Source organism: Diadema setosum, chromosome 1 (assembly GCF_964275005.1).
Source record: "Diadema setosum chromosome 1, eeDiaSeto1, whole genome shotgun sequence".
Taxonomy (NCBI): domain Eukaryota; kingdom Metazoa; phylum Echinodermata; class Echinoidea; order Diadematoida; family Diadematidae; genus Diadema; species Diadema setosum.
Window position 1 is genome coordinate 15,507,819 of NC_092685.1, and position 27,711 is coordinate 15,535,529.

Sequence of the window (27,711 nt, forward strand, 5' to 3'; positions counted from 1 at the left end):
GAAAGATGGATGCAGAGGGAGAGAGATAGGGGATTTCTAGCCGTGGCGTGGCGTAAGTTTTCATATTTTTCTGGGTGCCAACCTTTATCGCAAGCTATCAAAGCGGGTGTCACCATTCGGCGTATCTCGCTTCCGATGCTTTGGCAGAGGTGCGGTCTTTCTTGTGGATCAGATCTGAATCTCCCCATTAACGCCAAGAGGATAGCATTACCTTATGATATTGCTTCAGCCCCATTTCAGGTGTATACGCCAGGCCCTGTGGCGGTAATTTCACGTGCCTCCTCGCCCTGCTGAAAGTGATGTGAACAGCATTTAACTTTTTCCCCTCGCAGGCAAGGAAATAAAAGACCATAATGTAAAAAGAAGAAAAATTCTCGTGGACACCAAAAATGACCTTTTGGGGCATTCACTGGTCTCCCCGCCGAGGGTCTACATTCGTTATTACTCAGAATGTTGTAGGAAGAGTCTGAGTCCCCCGAAATCATTTCCATATTGCCATTTTCGCGGTCGAGTCACGTGGTTTGACGAGTAAATCGACCAAGTATCATATCCAGAATCCCCTTGGCGTGCAAAGAACCCTGGATACAACCATGTCAGATTAAAGACGGGAGGACGGAATGCGGTCAGGGCATGAGGCACGTACCCATCTACCAGTATTGTATCCCCAAATTTTACCGAAATCCACTTCGGTCTTGGAATTTTGGCTGTGGCGTTCGTACACACAACCACCGCTTGGTCGTGTGTGGAATGCAATACTTGTATGGATGTGTGTCAAGTTAGGGTTTATCCCCAAATTTAAGCCAGAGAACTTTTATCTTACATTGATTCGCTTTTCTCCGTATTTTTTCTTCACTCTTCAGTATCAGACCAACAAGTATCTTAAACCATAATACAGGCTTCGTATATCTGGTCAGTAAGTGATTAATTTTGTTCAAGGAGTATGTCTGAAGTATCATTTGAAGCATTTTTTAAACCATTCAAATGTTGTCATGATTGTAATCCGATTCTGTATTATAACACTTTGCCTATAACTATCACTGAGATCTCTTTGCTACTTATTTTCTCTTTGATACGGATAATGTGTCAGTTTGAATTAAAGTGTATATGCATTAGGAAATTTCAACAATATACTTTTGATTGCTGCAATCATGATCATATTGAAACTTTCTATGAATACAACCTGTTAACAAAGTGGTAAAAGAATGGAATTCTCTCAATGAAACTAAGCTACATTGTATTGATGGATTTTTCATACTGTTGAAAATTTGTACTTCAAAAGTACAATACATTTGGATTAGAATATTACGTATGGCAATATCAAAATAAGTTAATACATCTTCTGCAATTCTAGTGGTTACAATAGACATGAAAAAATAAATACCCGTGTGTATTACGCTGTTATTTAATGACTTTTCATCGAGAACAATAGTTGAATTAAACCTTAATCTGAGCTTTACCTCTCAAAACAGATTGAATCACAGTGGGTGGAGTAAACACTATCACAAAAGCCTCGTCAATAAGTAGAGCAATAGTCATAATGTCTTCATATATAAGAGCGATATATGAATTCTCCCATAGCTAAGATTACTTCTGATCCCTATATTGTTGATGACGAGACTTTTGAGGTACATTAAAATGTTTGCTCCCAGTAATGCCCGAAAAAAGTCTAATATTGCTCAAGAGGGTCTCCGCACCTTGTTTGTCGCGTTCAAAAAGGCACCGACATCGGAGTCGGGTGTCGCAATTTATGACACCTATACCCAAACATGTCCCAGTTATTCGGTGACATCGAAGTGCGAATGGTTCATTTGTCATACCGTTTTTGTGAATGATGTATAAGTATGGAGCGCTAAGTATGACGTCATTCAGGTTCGGACCAATATTGGAATTTAGGTATAGGTATTATTTATTGTTGTATTAATCCTCAATACATTGTATATGATATGATAGGAACTTCTGAAACAAATGCATATTATGGTCACATAAACATCTATTCGTGCATGTAAAGCGTATAGCGTATAGTGTTAGCAACAGCAAGCCTTTGTTTGTTCGTGGTTTGTTAGTTTGCTTCTTTCTTTCTTTCTGGGGGGGGGGGAGGGGCAATTTAATAATTTTGAAATGGTTGGCAAAGCCTACACACAGTTACAAACTATGATTTAGTCACGTTTACATGAGCGTAGTGCCGTAAGATTTCCAAAGGCTACTGAAACATTATTCATACATGTAGTATCTATCTTTCTATTACTTTTTCAAGTGTCTAATTTCACTCTGCTTCGAAAACTGTCAGTCAAAGCTAAAATTACAATTACAGATATATTGTCCACAGAATTCATCACGTGTGCGCAGGCATAAAATTTACTCAAAAAGTCCCTCAGTACAGTTTCCCCCGCGTTCTTTCTGAGGGGCAAAATCAAGGAGGTGTCAACAAGATTTCGAATCCCCCCCCCCCCCCGCCAATTCTACCACTATATCTAAATGTATACGTACTGCTAAAAGACATGTATTGCTGTCTTTCAATTACCGGGTCCCTCATAGATTCGCACAGATAAATACACCGAGTTTGAAATGAGCGCACAACCCTTCCACTAATTCCCCGTGGTAAAATATTTACAGCTTCAGCTAATAGGCCAATGAAGACGGTCTCTGCGACGAGTTTTCATCCATTAAATATTCCTTGGATTTACGTGATCGTTTAAAGGAACCTTTATTTTAGCGTCCAAGCTGATTTTGTCTTAGTTTCTACAAGGTCTCATTAAATCTAAGCAATTTGTTCTGTATCGTATTTTTGTGTCATTTCTCTTACACCATTACCAGTCTCATAAAATGAATTTGACGTTCTCTCTACTTTACTTACTGACACCTTTAACTCCGCTCCCCTTTCAGAGAGAAAAAAAAAAGAAGACTATGAATAACACCTGTGCATCGCACGGCGAAGTATTAGTGTCCCTCTTCGAAAGTTTCATGAATATACTTTTATGCAGATAATCCTATATGGTAACAAAGAATGACCTCACTGTAAAACAACCCAAGAGAGTTAAATGAACATGAGGTTGGTGATTACCAAGCAATCATTACACTCAACGAAATGCGGACTAAAAACTCACCTCCACCTCAATAAGCCCCCATCCTATCTCCTGTCCCACGGAACCACAACGTCACCAACATCAACATGCCGTATTATTGACTTTACACACTCCAAACAAGCTCACTTTGGGCAATTCCTCACGCGCTTACCCTTCCGTCTCACAAACACTCCCTTCCGCCACCAGGCGATAATCTCCATACGTGTTCCCATTGTGTGGCATGTCCAGACGTCACCAACGTGAGATTGTCACGATGTCTATACATCGTCATGTCTTAAAAGAAAAAGTAAGCAGCTTGTTGTTCTCAATATTTTTTTTCTACGACCAAAAGGGAAAGAAAAGGAGCAGTTAGAGTTGCCTTTTCATCTGATATAAGATGGTAGACAGTCCTGATGTTAAGTCCAGTGCATTTGGGCTTCTTCAGATTTAATCTTTTCCCACTCACAGGTTACCAGAAATAATGTTTTGAGGTCGTTGTAGGCTGCGTGGGCAGTAAAAGAACTGATTGCAAACACATATAAGTGCAATACCCAAGTCAATCAGTTAAAAAAAGTTATATATATATATATATATAGATAATGAACTATATTATGTTTATCAGTAATTTTGATGCAAATGTGGAATGGATTATTTCTTTTTAACGGATGCAAATTCTTTCCGGGTAAAGAATAAAACATTGCTGATTAGGATAATAATCATAATAACAAAGGAAGTATAAAGAAGGAGAAAGACAATATTCATTGATTTCATCTTCATAAGTAACACGGTGATCATGTTTTCCCGGCCTTTTTATTTCAAATACCAGCAGTGGTCTGCATCAAGTCTACGGTACCTAAAACGTACAGCACAAATTTTCGTTACATGCGTCCTGACAAATGTGCTGTCACTGAATTGATCATTTCTTGGTAGCTGTATATGTCCGTTATTTCCATTTGAGAATTTCCGGACACGTTTAGACCGGTCTTGGAGGATTTCATCTTATCATAACGACCTCACTTTCAGAATGTCAAAGACAAATAATGAGTCCCGCAGTGGGACTCACTGGGCACCATATTTCACTCGTCTACGTATGTAATCATTATATGAGTCTGCTATGCTGCGGACACACCAAGTCAATTTGTAGTTTGCGTTATTAACATTCCCTTATCTTCTGACACATACACACATTTCACTCATGTATGCATGATTATTAACACTGAAAAGATACCGATATATTAGGTGACGTCAGACCCGTCGTATGCCACAATGAGTGTGTGACACGTAGACACGATTTACGATCTTCTTTTAGCATGTTTGTAATAGTTCGCATGCGTGTAATGTGTGTAAATATTTGCATCTATTTTCATCTTTTGCTTCACGTTTCTCTCTGGTTATCGTTTATTTCTGTTTCATAAAGGACCTATCAAATACAAGCTAGCATTTATATGCTTCTTTCTTTCAACAAAAGAGCAAATCCCAAATACTATGACATCTTATTTTGTTGTTGTTGTTGCTGCTGCTGTTGTTAGTTACTTCGACGCCACAATATCTTTAAAACTGTACCCCCTTTCATAACTATAAGCTGTACACTTGGCTAACTTTTTTGACAGGTCCAGTATACTCTCGAGATACAAAATTGTTCCTCTCTTTTAAAACTGCATTCCGTGCATAATTTATCGCCTGTTATGTTTCAAACGTGAATGATTTGTGTTCAGTCTTGGCTCATGTGAGTTTTGTGGAAATGAATGTGAAATAATTCGGAATAAGCTTCAAATGTCACCAAACCTAGAAGTAACTATCTCAAAAGCGATGAGTTTCCGAGATGAATATTCCACATCTCGGCCTCGGTTGAAAATGGCATCTAGTTTCACACACATATTCACACACACACACACACACACACACACACACACACACACACACACATACAAATGAGCTCCGTCTTCAAAGAGAAGACTCGCAACTGTTGCTCTTTACCGGTGAAGCTGTTCCTTCTCCCATTATGCCAACATGTAAAATAATCATCCCTGCATGACTGTTGCTATGGTAACTGGAAAGTACTGTCCATACAAATGCTTAAGATACTTGAAGAAAGAAGACCGCATTGTGCAATGTCCAAATCGTGGTTACCACGTCGCCTTTAGAAATCACAGTCGTCATTTGTAAAGAAACACTACAAAGAAATATTGCACTTAGCGCTTAGAAGGGTCTTTTTCGACAACTACATTCTATAGCTTCACTTAGAATGAAATTAAAATACACGTCACGTGAATTCTGTGAAACAGAATACAGCGAATTGTGAGTAAAATCGGACAATTCATTCCGAAAGTTAGGAATTTTTGAAATTCTCGGGATATACATCACTGCATGAGAAGACATCCACAGTTCGTGACGTCATGTATGGGAAACAATATTAACAAAATATAGGGAGAATTCCCCCCCCCCCCAAAAAAAAAAAAAGAAATGTGTTCTTCATGAAAAATGCACATTAATTCCACTTGTCAATTGTGATATTATTCCCACTGCTTTAATGAAAGAGATATAAGTCAAGTGTCCTTTCATTGTGCTAGAAAAGTGAAAGCATGTTGATTTTTCTTTATGTTTTCGTATATCGTTTTCCTTATATGGCGTTACAAAGTGCTGTGCAGTCTTTTCATCCAGCACGCAGTATCTGCTCCAAAACTTTAAAAATTCATAACTTTATAAGAGATTGTCCAACTTCCCTCAAATCTCCATAATGACCATTGTGTTCAACAAATATTGCTGCATTCCCTCAATTCACGTAATGTAGTTGGGTTTCATTTTCCAATCTCCACTAGACTTTATCTCGTCTAAATTAAATTCAGTTTGAAAATTGGAAAGTGGAAGGATTCAAGCTTCTTTCTGCGTATATTTTGAAGATTGAGCTTGGCACAAGTGTACTGCATAATCTGTTATTTTTGCGAGATGTTGTTTTCGCGAATTGACACCGAGGCTCTTGTAAGTTCACTGTTAACATAGACGACATTTTCGCTTGTTGTTAAATTCGCGAAAATTAAACCCGCTCGAAAATACCAACAAAAGATCACATGACGCTGTTTGATCAGTTGCAATCTTCCAAGGAGATCAGTTAGCTTTTTGGAGACCTTGAGATAAGGACTGTCTCCTTCTATAATATGAATATTTCACATTCTGTAGTAGGAAGACAGCATGATAAATATGTATAAAATGTACTCTTCCGACAGATCAAGACATATAGATTATAACGTAGATTAAAGTGATTTACACATTCTACGCCAACTCTTACCATTTTTTTCAATATAGATATGAGTCTTTCAAGAGTGACCATAACTTTTTGGAAAGTGATAAGTGCTGATACTCAGGTTTCCATCTCATTAGTAATACAACGAAAGCACGAAGACAATATTCCTGGAATTGTTTTTTTTTTTCTCTGACACAGCAATAAACTATTAAATGCCAAGGAATGAAATAGATAAAAGGAAAGAAAAGCAAAACTATTCTCCCTCATTCTTCTCCCTCCGTTACATACCTACTTACATACTTACCCTTAAAGATCATTTCATGGAGCGGTATCTAGCCAAGGCAAAAAGTTATGCTCTATTGCCTTTAAGATTGCTGGCCCCGAGCCAGGTCGTTGAAGCGACTGGGTTACATCATCCTGACATATGTGTTTCGAGATGTTTATAAGGGATACGAAAATTGTGCTTATGTGTTGATATTGAGGGAATAACTGTCCAATAGTATGTCAAGCGCGGTTAAGACGCAGGATCATGCTTTTGTGAAATTTGTGCACTCTCAAATGTGGCCATGATACAAGGTGTGTCACGTAACACATCCAGCCTCCCTGCACACAGGAAGCCCAGTGCGAGTCCAAAGTTTTCGATTTATGGATGCTGGGGGAGGGGGCGGGGGTGGGGTCACGGAAAGAGCACGTATATACAGCGCTGTGCATTGGATTGATGTGGACAATCAATGGGAAGTAGAGAAGTCAAACAAATAAAATGGAATAAATATCATTAAAATCAAACGTGCAATGAGAAGCTATGATAATTCGAAGTTCCACATGTTTTCTCAAAACATCGACGTCTGCCAGAAACAAGTAGTATGCAAATCGCCCAACAAGTATCTCAGCAATTGATAATACAAAATTGTTAATAACTACATTGCCACATTAATTTTTATTCATTTATTTTTTTCGTTAAATGATATTAGAAGAAGAACAGAATTGATGACACTAATGGGCAAGTTATGTGACATTTTAACAGCAAGAATCTCCCGGTTGATTCCAGTAAACATGGATAATAGATTAGATCTAACAATGAATGAAATTCAGGGCATTCAGGAATCATAAACATCCTGCAAGTTACATTTTTTTTTTACTTAAAAATTGTAGTCCAGCAGAACACCACGCATGCCGTATTAAGTTGTCCGAAAACGTGACTGTGTGTATGAAGTGGTGGGGAAACGCAGTAATCACAATAAGATATATCCCTATAATCAAGACTAAAAAAAAAAAGTCGTGCTCAATGGGAATCTTGACGCTTGATACTGACCCCAACGTAATAGTTAGCCCTAAGAGGTAGCATTCACGTAACTGAGACTTTAAGGATCAACCCATTTTTTTTTACCTCAGTTTTCATCCGTGAGAGTGTGAGAGGAATAAGCATGCATGCTGTAAGGTGAGAACATGTGAACTGTTCTCCGCAAATGTTATTTCAATAAAGACCCAGGTCCTTTGATTACAACTCCTGTCTGACGTAATTCTTCTTTGTTGACACTACGCCCCTCATCAAAAAAAAAAGTAGGAAAAAAGACAACTTTCCAAAAATTAAGCTCCATTATGATTGACAGAGTTTCCTTTATCTTGCCCGTAAGTTGCCAATGAAATATACAAAACAACTATCCAATCATAAACCACGAAATGGAGCTCTTGTGTCGCCGATTACTGATTATACAAGTCTCTGTCCCACGTCCTAATTGTCACTCGATCTTTCCTCCGCACGAACCCCTGAATTTAGGTTCATTGGAAAGACACGTTCCGGTGAGCTTTTCCCCGTGCTCCCACAGGCTTTAAAGACCTCCAGGACATTCATCAACAGGCAGCCATCTTTTCCAAAGCCAAGTGACAGTTTTAGCGAACATTCCCGCGTCATATTACGCAAAGCGCTGGGTTTATGGGCGATAAAGTTCCGCTGTAAAATAAAGACAGATTCGAGAGGGACTGCGCTATACAATGCTGATTACAATCAAGACGGGACAACACAGGGGTACAGAATAGGTTCGAGACAGAAAACCAAACTTAGTGGTGTATTATTGAGTATCACAAACCTTTAAACAATTAAAAAAACCACAAAAGATAAGAAGGAAGAAGTATGTGCAGACAATAGAATAATACCTTCATACATACATGTGAATTGAGGGAATGCAGCAATATTAGTATAGAATGCATTCGCGAAGTGTGAGGAAAATCGAAAAAAAAATAAGTTTAAAAGTTATGCACTTTTAAGTTTCGATGCAACAATAGATGGATGAGATTACACTTTTAGACGTCACGTATAATGGACACTGTTTTAAAGACGATGTAAAGAAATTTCAACATAATCATTTTAACTTTTCTAGAATACGAGTAGGCATACATAACGATATTTCACTTAACTCTATCAAAATACTGGGGGAATAACATACCCTTCACCAAAGTTCACATATACGTCAATAGCAAGTGAGGGAAAGTGTACTTTTCAAATATAAGAATTTTTTGGAATTTTCTTTTTATTTTCTTCTTATTGTTGTGCATTCGTAACGTCACAAACTGCGCAAGTCTTCACACCCAGCAATGGCTTTTTCCGAAACTTTAAAAATTCATAACTTTTCAACAGATTGTTCGGTTTTCTTAAAACTTTGCTGATGTGTTCTACTAGTGTTGCTGCATTTACTCAATTCACATGCATATTTAGGCTTCATTCCCTCGAAATGACCTTACTGTAGGAAAAAACATACGGTATATCCCTTCCATATGCTTTTTATTTAGATGCCACCTTTATAAAGTATGACGTCACTTCTCAGTTCTGAAATACAGGGAGGTTACGAATGTTACAAAAAAGTATACTAAAACCCCGTAGGAGTACCAATCTCTCAAACATGGAAACAGAGAGGTAACCGCGAAAAAGTACATTTTAATGGTTTTTAAGTTGTCGCGGTTTGGTGTCACTGACCTGTCACCATGACAACGGGGAAAAAGGAGATGGCGAAGCTAGGACGGATGTTGTTGTTGTTGTTGTTGTTGTTGTTGTTGTTGTTGTTGTTGTTGTTGTTGTTGTTGTTGTTGTTGTTTTTGTTGTGTGACCACGTGATGCGTAGTCTCTGCCAGGTCTCTTATTGCATTTATTGATCTCTGTCCCCCTGCCCTCTCTCCCATAAGCCTTTTGATAGATTCCCACAGTTCATTATTTAGTAATAAAGATATAATTGGACGTCAACAGCTCAAGTGGCCCCGGACACTTATTGCTCGATTGACGCTTATGAGGTCTATGGGTTTATTCCTTTTCTCGAAACACAAAGGTCACAACTTTGGATATGATATTAGTGTCTGGATTCAGAGCTCATAGGCGTCTTCGCTATACTATGGCAATCTAGAAATTCAGAGGAAATCAAATCAACCATGAGATTAGATTTTTCATCTGAAATGAAGCCATTTCGCTTTTCCTGTGTGGTTTGACTATTTCTTCCTCTTTCTCTCTCTAATAACTCCTAAAGCTGAGACTTCAGAAGTATTATAAAAATATTTGATACGCTGAAATGGAAACAAATACAGAAGTGCAAAAACATGTTACCTGTCATCAGGGCAGACTCTCCAAAAACAATTGAAAACTCACTTATTTCGTTTAGCCTACAAATATCAGTAATATCACGAGTACACAAGAACTTTTCCGTTAGGTTCAATGGTTTCATTTGGTTTGTTATTTCGTATGGACGTCTGTATCTGTATTCAAACCGTGTTATTCAAATGTTGATATTCATAATATTTTTGTTTGTAAAGCGCTTCGAGAAATTATTTATTGTGTTGAATTGCGCTATATAAAAACGTATTATTATCATTATCAGTATTTTTATAAGGTAAAGAAAAAAGAAATTTATTTGAATATTTGCATAGACAGTCAGTCCCCTGGGCGTTCTGCAGCCTCGTCTGTAACAGTAATCAAACCATGACGATGATGATAATGATTATGATAAAGATAAAGGTAACGCTGGTGTTTCTTTTTCTATGTTTTCCTAGGCTATCATCACTACCAAGCATCAGTTTATGATGACAGACTCCTGCACTTGTTTTCTTTTTCTCAGTATAACTGGAAATTAGTGTGTTATTGACTTTCTTTTATTTTATCGTATTTGTTGAAATACATTAAAGATTATCATAATTGTTATATTATTAATCTATAATGTTCTTTTTTGTTCAAAATACACGTCATTATGTAAAGTAAATTATGTATGAGTTTTATGGAAAAAAATCAAACTGTATGATGCTGTTGATGATAAGAGCGATGCCAAAAGTAGCGATAACATAAGGAAGAGAGGGTGGTCTTTGATGCCTTGGTGTTAATAACGAAATTCGGAATCACGATGAAGATATAGGGCAATCATCTTAAATGTCATCGTTATAATGAATATTAATTACGATCATTGCCATTGTCTAAACAATCTGAAATGTGTCCACTTACCTAAAATGCTATTTTCTTGTTAATTTTGCTTACTATCTCTCATGCACCAATTAGAAGACGAGGAGATTTGCAAGAAGTATGAAACGTAATCTGAAGACAGAATTACATCAGCAGTTACCATGGCTACAGGCGAAGACGTAAAAGCACAGGAGGTTTCCATAACGGATCTATATCGTCGACGATCATCATTCGTGTCGTTGTCGTCATCGTTTGTTTGTTTGTTTGTTTATTTGTTTGTTTGTTTGTTTTTAGTACAGAATATTCAATGACTTTCAGGTAATTTCTTTCTCTTCACATGGCACTCAACGGCCCGTCAAATGAAACCTAAGGATGACTGATTAAAGTCATTTTTGATATCTCGGGTTTTTATTCAGTTATTTTGTATTCTGCCTCTAGGTACAAAATGTGTTAAATACAGATTTTTAACCTTTCTTTTTCTTCTCATCCCAATATGATACACTTGCGAGAAACTTTTGGCGAGCTTCTCTCTTTGCTCGATTTTTATTTGCGGGGTGCAGAGTACATCCGACGCCTTAAGACCGGTTCATGCCTAGCGCAGCCCATCTTATGATTAAACCCCTCCCAAACGCCCTCGCTTGGACCAGCCTTAAGCATGCTAAGTGATAATCGGCCGATCTCTATCTCGCCGTTGTCGCATGTCCCGCCACGGAAGCGTCTGTTCCAATATCCGCCCGAATAGAATTATCCATTACGACGAATTAAGACCCTCGGCAACCAATCATCAGGCGAATTCATGGCCATGTAGCCCAATGCGGTGCTAGTGGACGATAGCGCAAGTCTTGCTTAAAAGAAGGAATCAAAAGAAGAAAAAATGCAGGAATCGACACCTTGCTGTGACGTCTTGCAGTTCATAAAAATTAGGCTTATGACGTCGTAATTGCTGTTGTATATAGCAGCTTCCAAAACCTATTTCAGCTATTTAATTAGCAAAGGGAAACATAGGCCGAGGATGAGAAGACAAAATGTCAAGTCTAATTCCATAATGGCTTTATCAACGTATGGCACCAATATTTCAATTACACTCATTCATATAATTTGACGGTTGACATTAGGATAACGGTAAAGTGTGTGTTATCTTTTCTTGCCTACCTCCCGGAAAAAAAAAATCAATATATGTCCACATCATTCATACGTCGAGGTAAAATGCATTAACACAAATCAATCTGACGTTTGTTTTGTTTTTATTTTTACTTTATAAATATATCTCTTTAAAGGGTGGTCAATCGAGAACGTGCTTTTACATTTCAGGACTCCTCTTGTTTGTTTGAAATGTTATTAATATGAAATAAAGAGAAAACAAAAAATGGAAAGTAGGGTATTTTGAAAAATTCCTTTTCCTCGATTGTATATAGTTTCTTCTAATCCTATCATACCACATGAGCACACAATGAACTTTAAAAAGTAATACTTCCAACTTTTTGATAATAGCCATCTTTAGAATTCTTATTGTCTATCTTAGGCAATGACGGCATCCTTCCGCAGCGTGTATTCACTAAGCCCAGTTTCACATCTTCTGGTTGTCCTCGTCATGCAACAATAGATCAAAGTTTAGTCAAATTTCATTACAAACCAAAACACTCTGCAAAGAAGAAGAAGAAGAAGGAAAGAAAGAAATGCAGCTCATCGAAGAAGTGTGAGGCAGCAAGCCGATTAACCAACTAAACTTTGACCAGAAGTGAAAAATGATACCTTCAAAACGTATACAGTTGCAACTCTTTTAAGATGATGTCATAATCATTTTATAATTTGCTTTTGCAATCACAGTTGTTTAAAAAAAACAACATACCATTGTTGTTACACTTCGATTTAAACAATGATGTGTTTGTTTATTTCGTTTTTATAACACACTAGTTTAACAATACAAAACATTGTGTTTGTCACTCACCTCGTAAAAGTAAAGGCTGCTTTGCTGACCGGAAAGATCCAACGAGTTTTTATACCCTTCATGTTTAATTCTCAGATCACAGGTAAATGAAAGCAGAGAATCTAAATTTTGACCAAAATACTTATACTTCATTTCGTAATACTCGTAGTTTGGAGTTAGTAAACTTCTGTTCTGCGTAACAGTATTAGTGAACACACTGAATACTTAGATGACTTAGATTTGACTATTTCCATATGATGTTAAAAACTGATATTCCGATTATTCCTACGGAATTTGAATATTTACTCTTGATAATTTTCGTATTCATGCAATGCTCAGGGCCTTTTTATTTACTCTTAAAAAAGGGGAAAAACGCTTGGCCCATGTTTGCTCTATGTTTTCCCGGTTGTGTCACGGGGATTAACACCAACTTTCCCATAAATCTTTTAAAGTCTTTGCTAGTATGTTCTGTTACTGCATTGTGTATAATTTTCCCTGTTTATTTAATAGAAATGAAACTAAAGTTGAATTGAATAAATAGCAGATGAACACTCTCTGCGATATTTCGAGAAAAGAGCACTAAAGTTGTCTTTGTTTGTTTGTTTGTTTTCTTCATGGTAAAGTCCCAGTTTATAATCCGTATACACACACACATATATATACAATGGAAATTAAAAATCCACGTGTTCTTTTAGAGAAGATAATTTGTTAAAGCCGTCAGCGATATCTGATGAACTATTCTAATGTCTTACCATTATAATCAATACAAACACCGGGTCCGTTTGTATTTTAATTCAAAGTGTTACGCTATTATAGGCTGGTATAAGCTAATAACAATGATAAAGTCAAACACACATTTTGATATTTGCGCATACAAAATGTTATTAGAAATCATGGAAAAAAGAGTCATCAGTCAAATAATTTCGATTCATGCGGTAGAGTAGGCCTATATATAACATACCTTCAAAGAATAAAAAAGTATTGAATTTAGACAGAATTCAAGTAAATAACTGGATAAATTACACAAGATAGTCATACCCGCAATAATTCTATACAAAAGCGCATACTTGCGAATATTGATATTGTACGCCAAGAGTAGCTGTTTTGTGAGTTCTTTTGCACCCCGGTATCTCTTTTCTTTCCTCAAAATACAGTATATCGTATTACACTGACTTTTATAGCATTGAAATAGAATAAAGCCGATGACAAACACTCACTAACATACCAATTTCAATTTCATTAAGTTGATTTCTACACTGCATATCATTGCCTTATTCCAATGATAATCCTCACTTTGCTACAATTGTTTTAAAAAAAACTAACCTCTTTAATACGTTAAACTATTTTTACATACTTTTTATCTATTCATTTATTTATTAGTATATAAGACTAATCAGCAGTAAAGAAGTAAAAGGATCATCAGTTTATAAATGTGTTGAATATGAACAATAATCAAAATACATAAGGTATTTAAGCATATATGTATAGATTTTAAAATTCTACATCACACAAATGCGAATTTAGATACAAGTAGCATGATCAATGAACCCAACATCAACCATCATAGTTTGTCAACTCATGCCTTTTACTGTCTTTTTTTTGTGGTGTCTTTACCCCTTGTACGACAAGTTGCGTCATGATAATTCCGATACCAATGATCAGATTTTATACCAACATTGTATGTTCTCCCAGATATTCAAGGTTTCCTCCGAAACAAGATCCGGAGCACACTGCCTAGGCTGCTCTGAATGTTAAAGCTGTCATGCATTTTCGATCTGAGTAATATGCACTTCTTTGGACTATCTTTTGTCTGTCTTATTTCAGTTGTCCTCGTGTAAGCCAAGTTGATTTTGTTACTATAAGGTAAGTAAAGTGTATATTAAGAAAATACTTATTGCCACTTTATTGTTGAATGATTTGGACGATAATATTCTACAATTATACTATAATCACATTACTCTCTCAAGATTATGCTTTGTAAAAGCTTTTAGTGTATATCGTGTCCCTCCTGTATGGCATTCATGGTACAGTCGTTGATTCTCATCTCTGCCATGTCATAATTGAGTCTTTCGCAAACACCAAATGCCCAAGTTTGATTTGCTGATAGGAGACCTAATATCTGCGATTTTGTATACGCATAAGAGCAAACTTGCTTTTTATGATTTTTTTTCTTTTAATCTAAACAAGAACGAAAATAGGTCACTTCCAAGTGATTTTATCACCGGTATGTCCTGCTATCGATTTATTGTCAACAGTGAAAATATTCATGTTTTACATAATAGGTGATATCAGATAACATGTAGCAAGAGTCGTATATAGTGTGGTACGCTTTAGTGTTGATAGTGTGCAGGTATAGCTGATAGCATCTATTTCCGTCCAATACTCTGTAAACACACACACATGCACGTACTCACATATTTTGTGCAGTCGTTATGAATGCGTCACATACAAAAAAAAAAAAGTTGTTACAATACCATTATGCTCAGTGAGCGCATTTTGCAAGACGATATGATGTAGTTTACAGGTATACATTCATGTAATGTATAAACGTAACATTTTGGTAGAGTGCATAACTTTCGGTTTCTTATGTGCACTCCACGCCGATTACTCAGTCATTTCGTAATTCTCGATAGACGTACTGTTGTTCATCTTATAAACCACGCAGATCTGATACTTTTTAAGAAGTGTTTGTGGCAATATTATACAGTCCCTTTTGTCTGTCATTAATTTTCCGAGATGCAAGAGTTCGTAAAAGCAATTCCAATTTCTCGATCTATCTGCTCGAAGTAGCCTTGAAGAGATTGTCTTCAGCCGTCACTGTCCGTATTCAGTTAAAACACGCATTCAGTTTTGATTAATTGCTCATAATTTGGGATGAATAACTGCGCGAATGCTATGCACTGGAATACTTAGTAGACCTCCAAAGCATGTGCATTACGATTTAGGCACAATTCAAAAATGCAGCGCCAAATATAATTAAAAAATCAACTTACAAAGCTATAGAGATAATTTCAACTATCAAATATCTGTAATATCTGTGGAATCATGGCAAAACGTTATCCTCTCAAGATTTAACTTCTGTCAGGATTTTGTCTAATGACAATATTTTTGTAAGACACACAAAACCATTATTTTGATACATGTACTTGATTTTTAAAATCTTCAAAATGCTGTCATCAATAAAAACCATCATTCTCGGATTATTTTTAGATAACTTTGAACTTCTTCTTCTCATTCCTCTTTTCATACTTTTACTTAAAATAGTTACTCTCATCCACTGTTGGAAGTATCATCTAGACGTTTTTGTCAGATTTACAGTGTAACAATTAAGATTGAGATGAGTTTAACAATTCAGGGCGTCTTTTTTTTTTTTTACGACGGCGTTCTTGACATACAAAAACTTACAATTTTCTCTCTATGACGATTATCGCCTGAGGGTTTCCACGCAAAAAAAAAAAAAAAAAAACCAAACACAAAACTCTGCAATGTGTTTAACATAGATATAAGTTCACACACATCATAAATGCATCTTTTCATTCACACCTATTTTCTGATGTACACACATCTAGCAATGTCTAAGTATGAATATATCAACGGCATTGTGTACCTCGCTATTCGTCATTCATGCTTTCACTGCCGAGTCCGCCTAGCGTGTCCAGAGGAGATAAATCAACGAAGTGAAAACGTCCTTACCCCGTCTCCTATCGGTGCTAATCTGCCCGCAGTGGGAAACTCGAGGGTTCAAATTTCTCCGCCACCAATGGATCCTTAAGAGGCCGCATCTCCCGCCCACTCCCGGAGCCCTTGAGGTAATGGCGGTTTAGTGGTATCGCGGCCGTCCGCCTTCAATAGCCACCCGTAAAGCTGGCATCAACCGTGTGACAAGAGTCGTACACATCCACAAAGATTTCTTCTCTTTTTTTCTTTTTCTTTTTTTGTCGGCGGCAGATCTTCTTTCATACAGTGACATCACAAACCAACTCCCCACCCTAGTCCCTAGACCCTTATTACACATTTTCTCCGCCCCCTTTAGCATTTATCATTATTTTTGTCGATCCGAAACAGGAATCGAGTGCGTACGGCGTTTTTCTCTTGTTATGTAAACTAGTCATACGGTTACACGAACCGACCAACACGGATAGAATTACATGCAGAAGAAGCATTAGTCATGTCTTTGGGTTTATACAACAGGTAGCAAACTCCACAGGAGCACATCCAATAACACAACATGAGAGGGATAACCGAACGAGTTGGAATGCCAAACCCGCAGTAACAACAAGTATATCCCACAATAAAAAGAAAAAAAAACATATCCAGAAATATGGCAAACTCGCATCAATAACAATAATTCTGATAGTAAATCCTCGTATAAGGACAGAAATATCCCAGTTGAAATAAATATCTATTTGTAGTTAGTAGCATTGGTAAAAAACAAAAGCCATCTGATGCTGAGAAAGCTATACATTTTGACTTCATTCATCGGCACCATCAAGTTCATAATGCAGGATTAGATAGGAAAAATGACAGTAGTTAGATGGTAAAGAAGAGTGTTGGAGAGTTGGGATGCGAGCAGTGGGGGGGGGGGGGGGTGGGGGGGGGGGAGAGAAATGCCTGTGCCACACTCGACCCACATAAGGCCACTGATCAATCGGTAGAATTTTCCGGTACTGCCAAATCCAAATCCTCTGGGCATTTTCCTCAACTGCAAGTGTACTAGTAAGCTATTTTCACCCATCAGCGCGGAACTCATAAGGCACTCTCGCAGAGTGACTAACACTGCGCTGAGGTTTTGGTTGTTTGTTTTTTTTTTTCGAGGTGATCCAGATTCGTAGCTCGTTACGAAGAAAATTTCAAATTTCAACTCTTTCACTGACTTCAGATCTGCTACCCTGTGCACACCCACCTCGGTAAAGAGAAACATCTCGGCTACTCTCACGTGTTCGTGACACGAAAGCGGTAATATAACAATAATCAAATTTCATATTTTATCGTCATTATCAATCAGTTTCAACAGGTCAAAGTTCGTTGTTGCAGGGTAACTTAGAATTAATAAGCTAAAAACGTGGTAAAATGCTAATGTGTGCCACTAATGTAGACAGCAGAATGGACTTATCACAATGATGTACAGGAATTATACGATCACAGTGATTTACAGGAATTATACGATCACAGTGATTTACAGGAATTATACGATCCCAAACACTTTCTTGATTACCAGAATGTGTGGACTCGCTTCACGACTGGTGAATCAAAGATTTTAAGAGGGTTTGTTTGTTTCTACAATACTCGCCAATTTCGACATCTGTGACGTGGAAGTTAAGAGAAAAAAAAAAAACTTACAGAGCACAAGCATCGTTTCCTTCTTGGTATCGGTATGTGTATATGTTACTGTTAATGTCATGAACTATTTTGGAAATTTTAACGGCAAAAATCAATCTGTGTGTGATGGACAGAAGTTTAGTTGTGTTAATTCAAATTTCAACAAAGACGAAAATCCTGCTTGACGACGGATGGACTCAACTGGGAATTAGTCAGCAAACCAGAAAATGGCTTTCATTAATGACTATCAATAGACGTTCAAAAACTTCAGGCACACATAGCGTCGCTTTAAAGATACTCAAGAATAAGAGTAGGAAACTGTAATACGAAAAAGCCGGTAAGTATAGACACGGAAATTCAGCTACATGTTTTCAGACTAAAAAGATTTCGTGGAGTTGGTTTAAATCTAGCTGAATTTTTCCAGTAGATCCAAGCTAGAAATTAATTACACAATTCCAGTGTCAGGGCCCTCTGAAAATGTTCTGTGTAAGAGGTATTTAGCACAAAGCAGTATTGTACTATCAAGAAATGGGTGACAGATCATGGAATGACAAAACGGCAGACAGGGTAAGATTTTTGTTAATTTTTTTTATCCTTTCTAACTGTGCCAGGTATGTCTGTGAGATAGGGGAAGTGTTAGAACAACTGTGTGTAACACTTAGAAATATAAAGAAATGTTTTACGTTTTTGAAGAAAAAAAATGAGTCCCTTGTTGTATTTGACAAAAACACACAAAAACAGTCTATCGGCGTCATATCCAAACTGTTTTATCAACGAGTCATAAAGGCAAGGTGTCAGTCTTTGCATATTTCAATTGACATGCATACAATGACAAACTTGGATCTCGGGGGAAAAAGAAAAAGAATACTTACCTGAAATTTGTGACGTTTTTCGAAGGCGAAAGGCGAATGGATGGTAGTGTTCTTGTTCTTGTTGATGTGTTCTGCCAGCAGATTTTAAACTTGTTGACGTGTACCACCAGCTTCAAGACGTCGATGTAACAGTCCTCTTTGTCGTTTTAGTTTTTTCTTTTGTTTCTTGTATTGAAATCCTTCGCGGTTTAGCTGGAGCCGCAGTCGTTACTGCCCGTTCACGTCTATTTCCCGAAATGTCCTCCCACTCCTCCAAGTCTGGCGTTTTATACAGCCATTCAACCAACCTGTGATAGCGGCTGGGTTGTCATGGCGACTGGCAGACCAGCCCGCTCGTAATTCATCCTCATTCATCCTCCTGCGCATACGCCGTGGCGCCAAATTTTGTTTCACGAGGCAGCTGCAGCTTCAGTTGGCGCACGTGTTTACAGTTTTTATCATCGATATGACATTGTGACATCATAACTTTTCACAAGCCATTATCTCAAATGTCTGACACTGTATTTGCTACCATGACAAAAAGTTTTCCTTTTTTTTTTCTATACTTGGTATTACGACATGTAACGTCATTCCTGCCAGGCGCACACCGACTACTTTAAGACGGAAACGCCCACAAAATCGGTGATTGGTCAAACACCTTCCAATGCCGACGAATTTAGGTATACGCTTGCTCTTGGTAACATTTCCATTCCACTTGCAGGGAATGACGAAGACTGAACACATTTTTTTTTTTTTTTTTTTTTTGCTGCATAATCATCGAACTTATTTCAGAAACCGTGAAACCTCTGCTTTATGTCACAAGTCCAAAGGTCGTAGATTGATCGTGTGTCTGTTTGTTTGTGTGATCATCATCTACACCACTTCATACCGGTGGCCCTGCCGTGTTATTCCAGAGCGATATAACGTCCGAATATATATATATATATATATGTATATGTGTGTGTGTGTGTGTGTGTATAAATAAATATATATATATTCATATATATATATAATTATATTGTATACATATCATACGTATATATATAACACGTATGTAAACGAATAGGTCTATATTCATTTATCAATACATGTACCTATCTATATTATAAACATCATGGTTACATTATGTGATACTAAGTACATAATACATTATGTGTGTCTGTGTGTGTAGAAAACATTATATCAAAAGAATGGGAAAAGGAAAAGGAGAGAGACAATACACCGTATTGTAAACAGGTACACTGATCATATCTGTTGGAAATGCGATGCACTCTGCGTAAACAGTAACCGTACTTTCTCTTTTCATACATTAATCATTACACGCTCAAAGTAGACACGTCATCATATATCATTTTATATTTTCCGGTTGTCAGGTTGCCTCTATCATTTTTCGTCGTTTTGCATCATTCACCTTCCGTTAGATATTTCTTTGTGCATCGAGCAACATGAAATTTCACAGTCATTATCCCTTGCTTTACTCTCTTAGACATTGGTTTGCCCTACATTCTTTCGTATAATGCGATGTGCAAGTGTGTGCGCATGCGCGAAAATGTGTCCACATGCTATACATATTATCTTAATCTTCTGATCTCCCTTACCTAAATTGATGATGGCCAAATAACTATAAAACTATAGTGTAGGGTCATATATATATACATATCTGAGTGTGTTTGTGTGTATGTGTTGGTTGTATGGATATAGATATAGATATAGATATAGATATAGATATAGATATAGATATAGATATAGATATAGATATAGATATAGATATAGATATAGATATAGATATAGATATAGATATAGATATAGCTATAGATATAGATATAGATATAGATATAGATATAGATATAGATATAGACATAGACATAGATATAGATATAGATATAGATATAGATATAGATATAGATATAGATATAGATATAGATATAGATACAGATATGGATGTAGATGTAGATATAGATATAGATATAGATATAGATATAGATATAGATATAGACATAGATATAGATATAGATATAGATATAGATATAGATATAGATACAGATATAGATGTAGATATAGATATAGATATAGATATTAATAGTTACAATCCTTGAAATGTTCATGTTCATCTTTGTACATGTTCATATGTAATAAATACTGAAGGATATATCATGCCGTTGATATGAAATAAAAAAACAAAAACGAGTGAATGTTTTAACACTGGTGTTTTTGCATTCGATCTAAAGTAGCCTAGATATGATGCACGGAAGCAGTGCCATAGAGACTTGAGTTTATGAGCAAAATGTCGTTTCCAACACACGCGTGGGAAATGGTCCATTTCGGGTCTAACTGTTTTATTTTGTAAAGGACGTACGGGCAGATCCGTGGCCGTGTTATTTGATATGATATCAATACACCAAAACAGGCTCATGTGTGCTCGCTTTTGAATCACGCGCACGCAGTGCGTGTCTCCTCGTTTAATAATTGATGCACAAAATAAAATACAGCATCCTGTTTGAGCACTGCAAACTTGATGTGGGTCCCAATTTCCTGTGTCAGCCTCGAGGATAGCAAAAAATCTTACAAAGGACGTAAACCAAATGGACTTAGTGACGATGTGCACTCCCTCCATTCAAGAAAGAGTAAAATTATTATTGTTTCAGTCTTTCTGGCAGCGAAGGCGGAGGAGGTTCATAAAGTTTGTGTCTTAATCACTGTTGTTCTCATTACCAAAAGGTCCTTACTGTAAATGAACAGTGTCAATAATGTGACGTCAACTTATGGTAATCAACCTGTTTTCGTCACGTGTTTTTATCTTTTCCTCTTTGGCAGTATTTTGTATGATCGAGGTCTTCAGGATTTGAAAACAAAAAGAAAACCGTGTTGTTTAGTGCAAGGCGTGAGTGTCTACGAGTCAGTTGTCATGGATAATGCTAGGAATACGAAGACCACGAACTTCTGGGAAGCATCGCGTCATACATTGCGTCATATACTGTTTGTGCAGACAGAAACGTTGGTTTGTTCAATTTGTCACTTTCTGTAGTACTTTTAGCGACTAACTACACAAGGCGATCTACAGCTTCCAGTAAAGTTTTTTTTTTTTTTCAAAAAGTGCAGCATACTGAACAATTTTCATAGAGGGAGGATGTCGCCTTGAATTAAGTCAATTTTGTTTAGTAATATCATTAAACTCGAAGGACCAAATGCTGGGCGCGCTCGATAATTATGTGTTCTTTCAAAATGGGTCTTATTAACATTGGCGACTATCTGAGCGAACGATCTTTCGTCAGGCTTTTAGCAAGGCAACCACTTATTAGCTAAAAGTGGATGTAAGAGATGAACTGATAAGGCAATTTTAGACAAGATAAAACTATTTCATTCAAGAAAAGCCATCTGTGGCATCACTGAAATGTCCCCTAAGATAGAGGGCATTGAGACGAAACCGTATTGTTATTACTATTATATACCTTTGTTATCATAAGTAAATAGAAAATTTACTACATTCCTGTCATTTCCAGAAAGCTTATCACTATGTGTCACGCAATGAGGTTGTTCTTAAGTAGAGATAATTCAAATTCCAATTGAGAAAGACATGTTTGAGGGTAGCATGATGAGGCCAGCATTCAGACTACTCTTTGATAAGGATTCAAATAGGCTGAGCTCTTTGTCTGATAAAATATTGAGGTTTAGGCATAGAGGCAAATTTTGTTCAAGTCTCATTAATTCTTAAGCTGATTGTATAGTGTTGGTTGAGGTGAGGATTCAGCTTTTAACTTTTTTGGGAGATACTAGTAGTAGCATCCACTATACCGTATAAGACGTTAAGTAGCGTACAATAAGAGGAATTTGAAGTTTATTTGATTAAAATCGGTTTTGAAATGGCTGAGATATCTAAAAGCAAAGTAAAACAAAGCGATCCTAATAAAAGGTAAGTCGCACTTTTTATTGGGATCACTTTGTTTTGGATATCTCAATTTTCTCAATCCCAATTTTCATCAAATAAGATTTGAATTGATAAAAAAAAAACATAAAAAACGTTGATAACCTGAAGCCCCATCTCCAACAGAACTGTACATCTCTCGAATTCTAGAGGTGGTGTCGTCTTCTGTAACAAGAATGTGTAAACCACAACACATTTTTGAGTAATATGTCATGAAATGCCTTGTATTTTGAACTCTCTTTTGTTTTCGGTAATTTCTTGAGGAGATGGACGGTTGCAATATGATTAAATGGCCCAAATCATTAAATTAGGACATATTATCATATTGCACAATTTACCGCGACTCGTGCTTTGCATATATAGTTCTTAGAGGATATGGTGCCATGTACGGGTGCAACGAGCTGAAAACTTGTACCAGTAAAGACCAGGACTGCACAAGATCAGGACATCTTTGTGCTGGACGAAAGACTTTGCTGAAAAGCATACTCCGGTAGGTGAGACAAGTTCGGTGAAGATATTTGTCTTTTCTATATAGGATGGCTCTCAGGTGCAGACTGTCTGTCCATATCAATGTTAGTGTCGCTTTCCTCGGGGATGATTTTTTTCACGAACCATCCCTAATTCGTTTGTTAAGATGGTCTCGTGTGAGGACAATAATGATGATGATTACATAGTCATAGTCACATGGGGTATATAGCCTCTATATAGCAGTGCTCCTAAACCTTTAGCCCCGACAATTCGACTTGAGGCAGAGTTAGATCACATATTATTTTTTTTTTCATTTTGGCCCACCTGTGAGAGCTTCACGGCTCACTGGTTGAGAAACCCGGCTCTATAATAGTGAATTATAGAAAAGCACTTGGTCTTCTCTCACTGACAGATGCCCTTCCTATAACAGTATAGCACTGACGGATATCTAGTTTGTTTGGTTTTTTTTCACCTGGATAAAGAGGGATTAATATGAGCAGAACATCTTGTACAGTCGTGTTACACTTGGCAGGATTCGAAACTCGGGACATCGCAGTCAAGTCAAGTGCCCCATGCCATAACAAATCTATATGATTGCAGCTCTTGATGCAATGGCAAGAGTCATGGTAGTGACAAAAATCTTGCTTCATGGTTGGCTGTTGCTGCAACAAGTTGCCAAGCGGGCACAAAATTGCATTCATAACATTTTTTAATGAAATGAGACCATGAGGAGCTTGTGTGTTACTGTCCCCACCAGCTATAAGGCGTGAAAATGGTTAATTACTTTAACATCTACTTTAGATCATCACAGGCTGAATGTCATCGTTTAATGAATCACGCACAACACTTTCGTAGCCTGCACAGAATGACAGAGAGGGCGACGTTCCCATGACCTAATTTTATCTACAATTAGCCCAGATTACCTGCTATTCGATACAGTGAGAACAGCTGCGGAAGAGATTTAGCAGACAAGCACACGTAGAAAAAGCGTGCCAAACGATACGGTGATCTTGATTTACCTTGCTTTCCTATCAAAACCACTATGTCTTTTCTGCTATGCTGTTTTAAAATTTCAGGTCATATCATTGACATCGATTCTCTCCCCTCGATGGGTAAGATGTAGCTACCAAATATTATGATATCAACAAGTGTGTCGATATTTTAACTGATACCATTTAATAACGATTGATTTAATTACTATCTTATATTTTGACCAAGTGATAATAAACGTTCATTGACCTGCTCGACTGAATAATTACATTCTTACTGATCCGCATACTGATTGCATTCTTTCTAAATGTAAGAATTCAAAATGAAAGATTTGTATTCAATGAGTAATGATCATGCAGACAGGCTATTCCGCGCATTTCTATCTCCATGATCCCCAGGCAGAAAATATTCTTCCATAACATAATCCTTAGGGTAGTCTGATGAGTTCGTTCACCCTTTCTGAAAATGTCATCAGCAAAGAATTCATTTCATTATACCGGCCCTACAGGGTTTGGAACTCTCCTGTAAGTGACATTTGAGAACTACAATAAATGCAGTTACATTATAATAATGAAATAAACTTGATGTGTATGTGTATGTATGTATGTATGTATGTATGAGTATGTACATATATATATATATATATATATATATATGTGTGTGTGTGTGTGTGTGTGTGTGTGTGTGTGTGTGAAAGTGTGTGCGTGATTTATGATTGGCATATCTACATATAAATGAGAGAAAACAACTTTCGAATGCGATTAAAATCGTTTCATGTAAAGTTATCTTTTTAAAACCATTTGAAATAGAAACTCAGCAGTCTTCAAACCATTCGTTCTCCACCTCTCTCTATCTTCTCCAGTAAACACTATCCATTGTACTTGTTAGATTTATAAGCGCTGTCATCACCGTTTTGTTTTTTGTTTTTTATCCTCTCCTCTTTTTTTTTATCTCTTATTCCGTAGAATAAGAATTCGTGGCAACACTGATTTGCTTTACATTTCTTGAGGACCGAATAATTTGAGGGTGAGCCATCAAACTTTCCGGTATTGTCATTATTTCATAGAGAAATGAAGTATTGGCCCAAAACTTTATTCAGATTTTATTCATTATGCCAACCATTCTCGGATTTTTTTTTTTTTCGAGAAACGATATAAATATTGAACTAAAAATCAAATTGTTTGCACCACCGCCATGCCGCAAAGAAATTTCATAATGTTATGACAGATACTTACACCTGATCCAACAATTGAAGATATTTAACGACAGCAAAATACTAAATGAAAAAAGATATTTTTTTTTTATTCTGTCTTTCTTTGCTATCTGTTCATTTCTATTCTGGAATTGTACTAGTTTTGCTTGTATGTGTACTCTCACATGTTCGATTATTTTTCCCCCATTTTTTAAATTCTTTTTCTTTTAGTAGAGATGTCATCAAATGCTTGTTCTGTTGCAAAAGTCGCCCGCAGTTCTGTATGTCGCATAGAAAATATTCATTTTGTTAGTTATTCCGCTAGACGAACCAGGTTTTCCCTGTCATACATTGTCTCGCAAATTGATCCAACAAAATCCCAGAGATTACCTCCAAATTGCCTTTAAGTGGCTCGGCGAATTAAAAAGATTAAGGGCGCTGGCTCAAAGACTTCCTTCTTGTGAATCTCTCAGGGTATTCTAATATTTTCAGGTCATCCCTCACTTCCGCCACCATTCATAATCATAGAGGTCGTACTCTCAAGAGGTATTTAAAAAACACGATCCATTTATTCCACTACGCATTTATCAAAACGTTTGCCAAGGAGAAACTTAGAATTCGGTAAAACTGAAACTCTTAGTTTCTGTGCTAGATAAACGCAACATGACATCAATTTCGATTGACCAGTGTCAATAATTATACCTATACGTAGCATGAAGAAAGACATACATTATTTATTTGTTGAAAGAACATTCGTGGAACTTCGATCGGACGAGAAATAAAACCCCAAATTTGAACGTAAGATCAAGTTCTGTTCTTTTGGCTTATTTTCCAAGGAAGAAACACTTGTGTATAGGAATGAAGCATTTGCTTGTCTGTTTAAATTTTCTCATCGTGTTGGAAATCGACGATCTATTCACCAGACGTTTTCATCATTAATTACACATAATATCATTGTCTGCAGCTGATTAACAAATTGCCCTTCATGGACGTAAATACATAAGCACCTATAATGCAGTCTTTTAGTAGTAGCCATAATTAGAAAAAAAAAATCGTCATATGCAGGGGCGGATCCAGGAATTTCCGAAAAGGGGGGAGGGAGCGCGCATTTTTTTTTTTTTTTTTTTTTGTTTCTCGTGCCACTTCCGGGTATTATCGGCTGACAAGCAAGCAAAAAGGGGGCGCCTACGCCCCCTTTCCTTTTTTTTTCTTTTTCTTTCTTTTGTTTTAACAAAAAATGGGGGCGTGCCCGGGGCTTCTCCTCTGGATCCGCTAATAAAACATACTTGCTTTGGATTCGAACCAATGACGTCGCGACTCTAGACAGGGGTCGTATCCACTAGACTACCGAGATTCAGCCCGATAGCCAGTGCTGGTTCTGATTCCTTGAAGCACACGGCGGGCACTGGTATATTTATTCAAATCAGTGCATTCTTCCGTCGAGTTGTTCTTCATTGCACTAATTGACAAATTGGTCCTCATCGACGTAAATAAGCACCGATTGATTGGAGTTTTTCAAATCCCATTCGAGTTTGTATAATCGTATGATTTAAAAAAAAAAAATCATGGCTAACACATAAGCACTTAATAATCGGTGCTTATCAATCTACGTCAATGAAGGACGATTTGTCAATCAGTTGCAATTAAAATGTATCTTACTGTCCAGCACCTGACAGAAGATCATGACAATTTCACAAAATCTTACTGTTTGGGTAGCATACCCCGAACAACACAATATTAGCAGTTCATATTAGTTACATATTCTGAGTATTCAATACTCTCCGTATTGTTTTTTGCCAAGAGAAAGTAACAATACAAAAGTGACATTGATTTCATTTTGAAGCGTTGTAAAAGTGTTATAAAAGATAAATTTCAATCTGTAATAGGGGTATGTCTGTTGAAGGGAAATGCGGAGTGTGTGATGAAATACTACTGCATTTTGGGGTGCAGAAACTAAAAGAATCCTTTCGCTGAGCTTTGGAAATGCTGTCGGAATGAGTGGATGATCTTGGATGTGTGTATGAGGGCCAAAAATTCTTATAACAACCGCATTTTGGAATATCATTGTTGAGGAGAAAGAAGTTGATGATTCAGATTTTCGACATTATTTTCCTTACAATTAACCAAGACTTACAGATGTGTCATGCTCATTAATTTTTTGGCCATCTGTACGGCCTTCCTAGGCAATCCATACAATGAGCCGATGTAGTTCCGCATGATTATGATATAATCAGTCATGTCAGTAGCACATTTTATAAGAGAAGTTATACTTATGTATGTACCCAGTACTGCAGTGGGCAAACTTAT

The 27,711-nt window shown here is 36.9% G+C and overlaps 1 protein-coding gene across 1 annotated transcript in view; it reads right to left on the minus strand.

The window, feature by feature from the left end:
- LOC140227399 (uncharacterized) overlaps positions 1-19,016 on the minus strand; it is a 34,858-nt gene extending 15,842 nt beyond the window's left edge. Inside the window, exon 1 of the mRNA XM_072307807.1 lies at positions 18,854-19,016. The gene's annotated coding sequence lies outside the window, so the exon portion shown is untranslated. The remainder of the gene's footprint in view (positions 1-18,853) is intronic.
- Between the last annotated feature and the right edge of the window lie 8,695 nt (positions 19,017-27,711).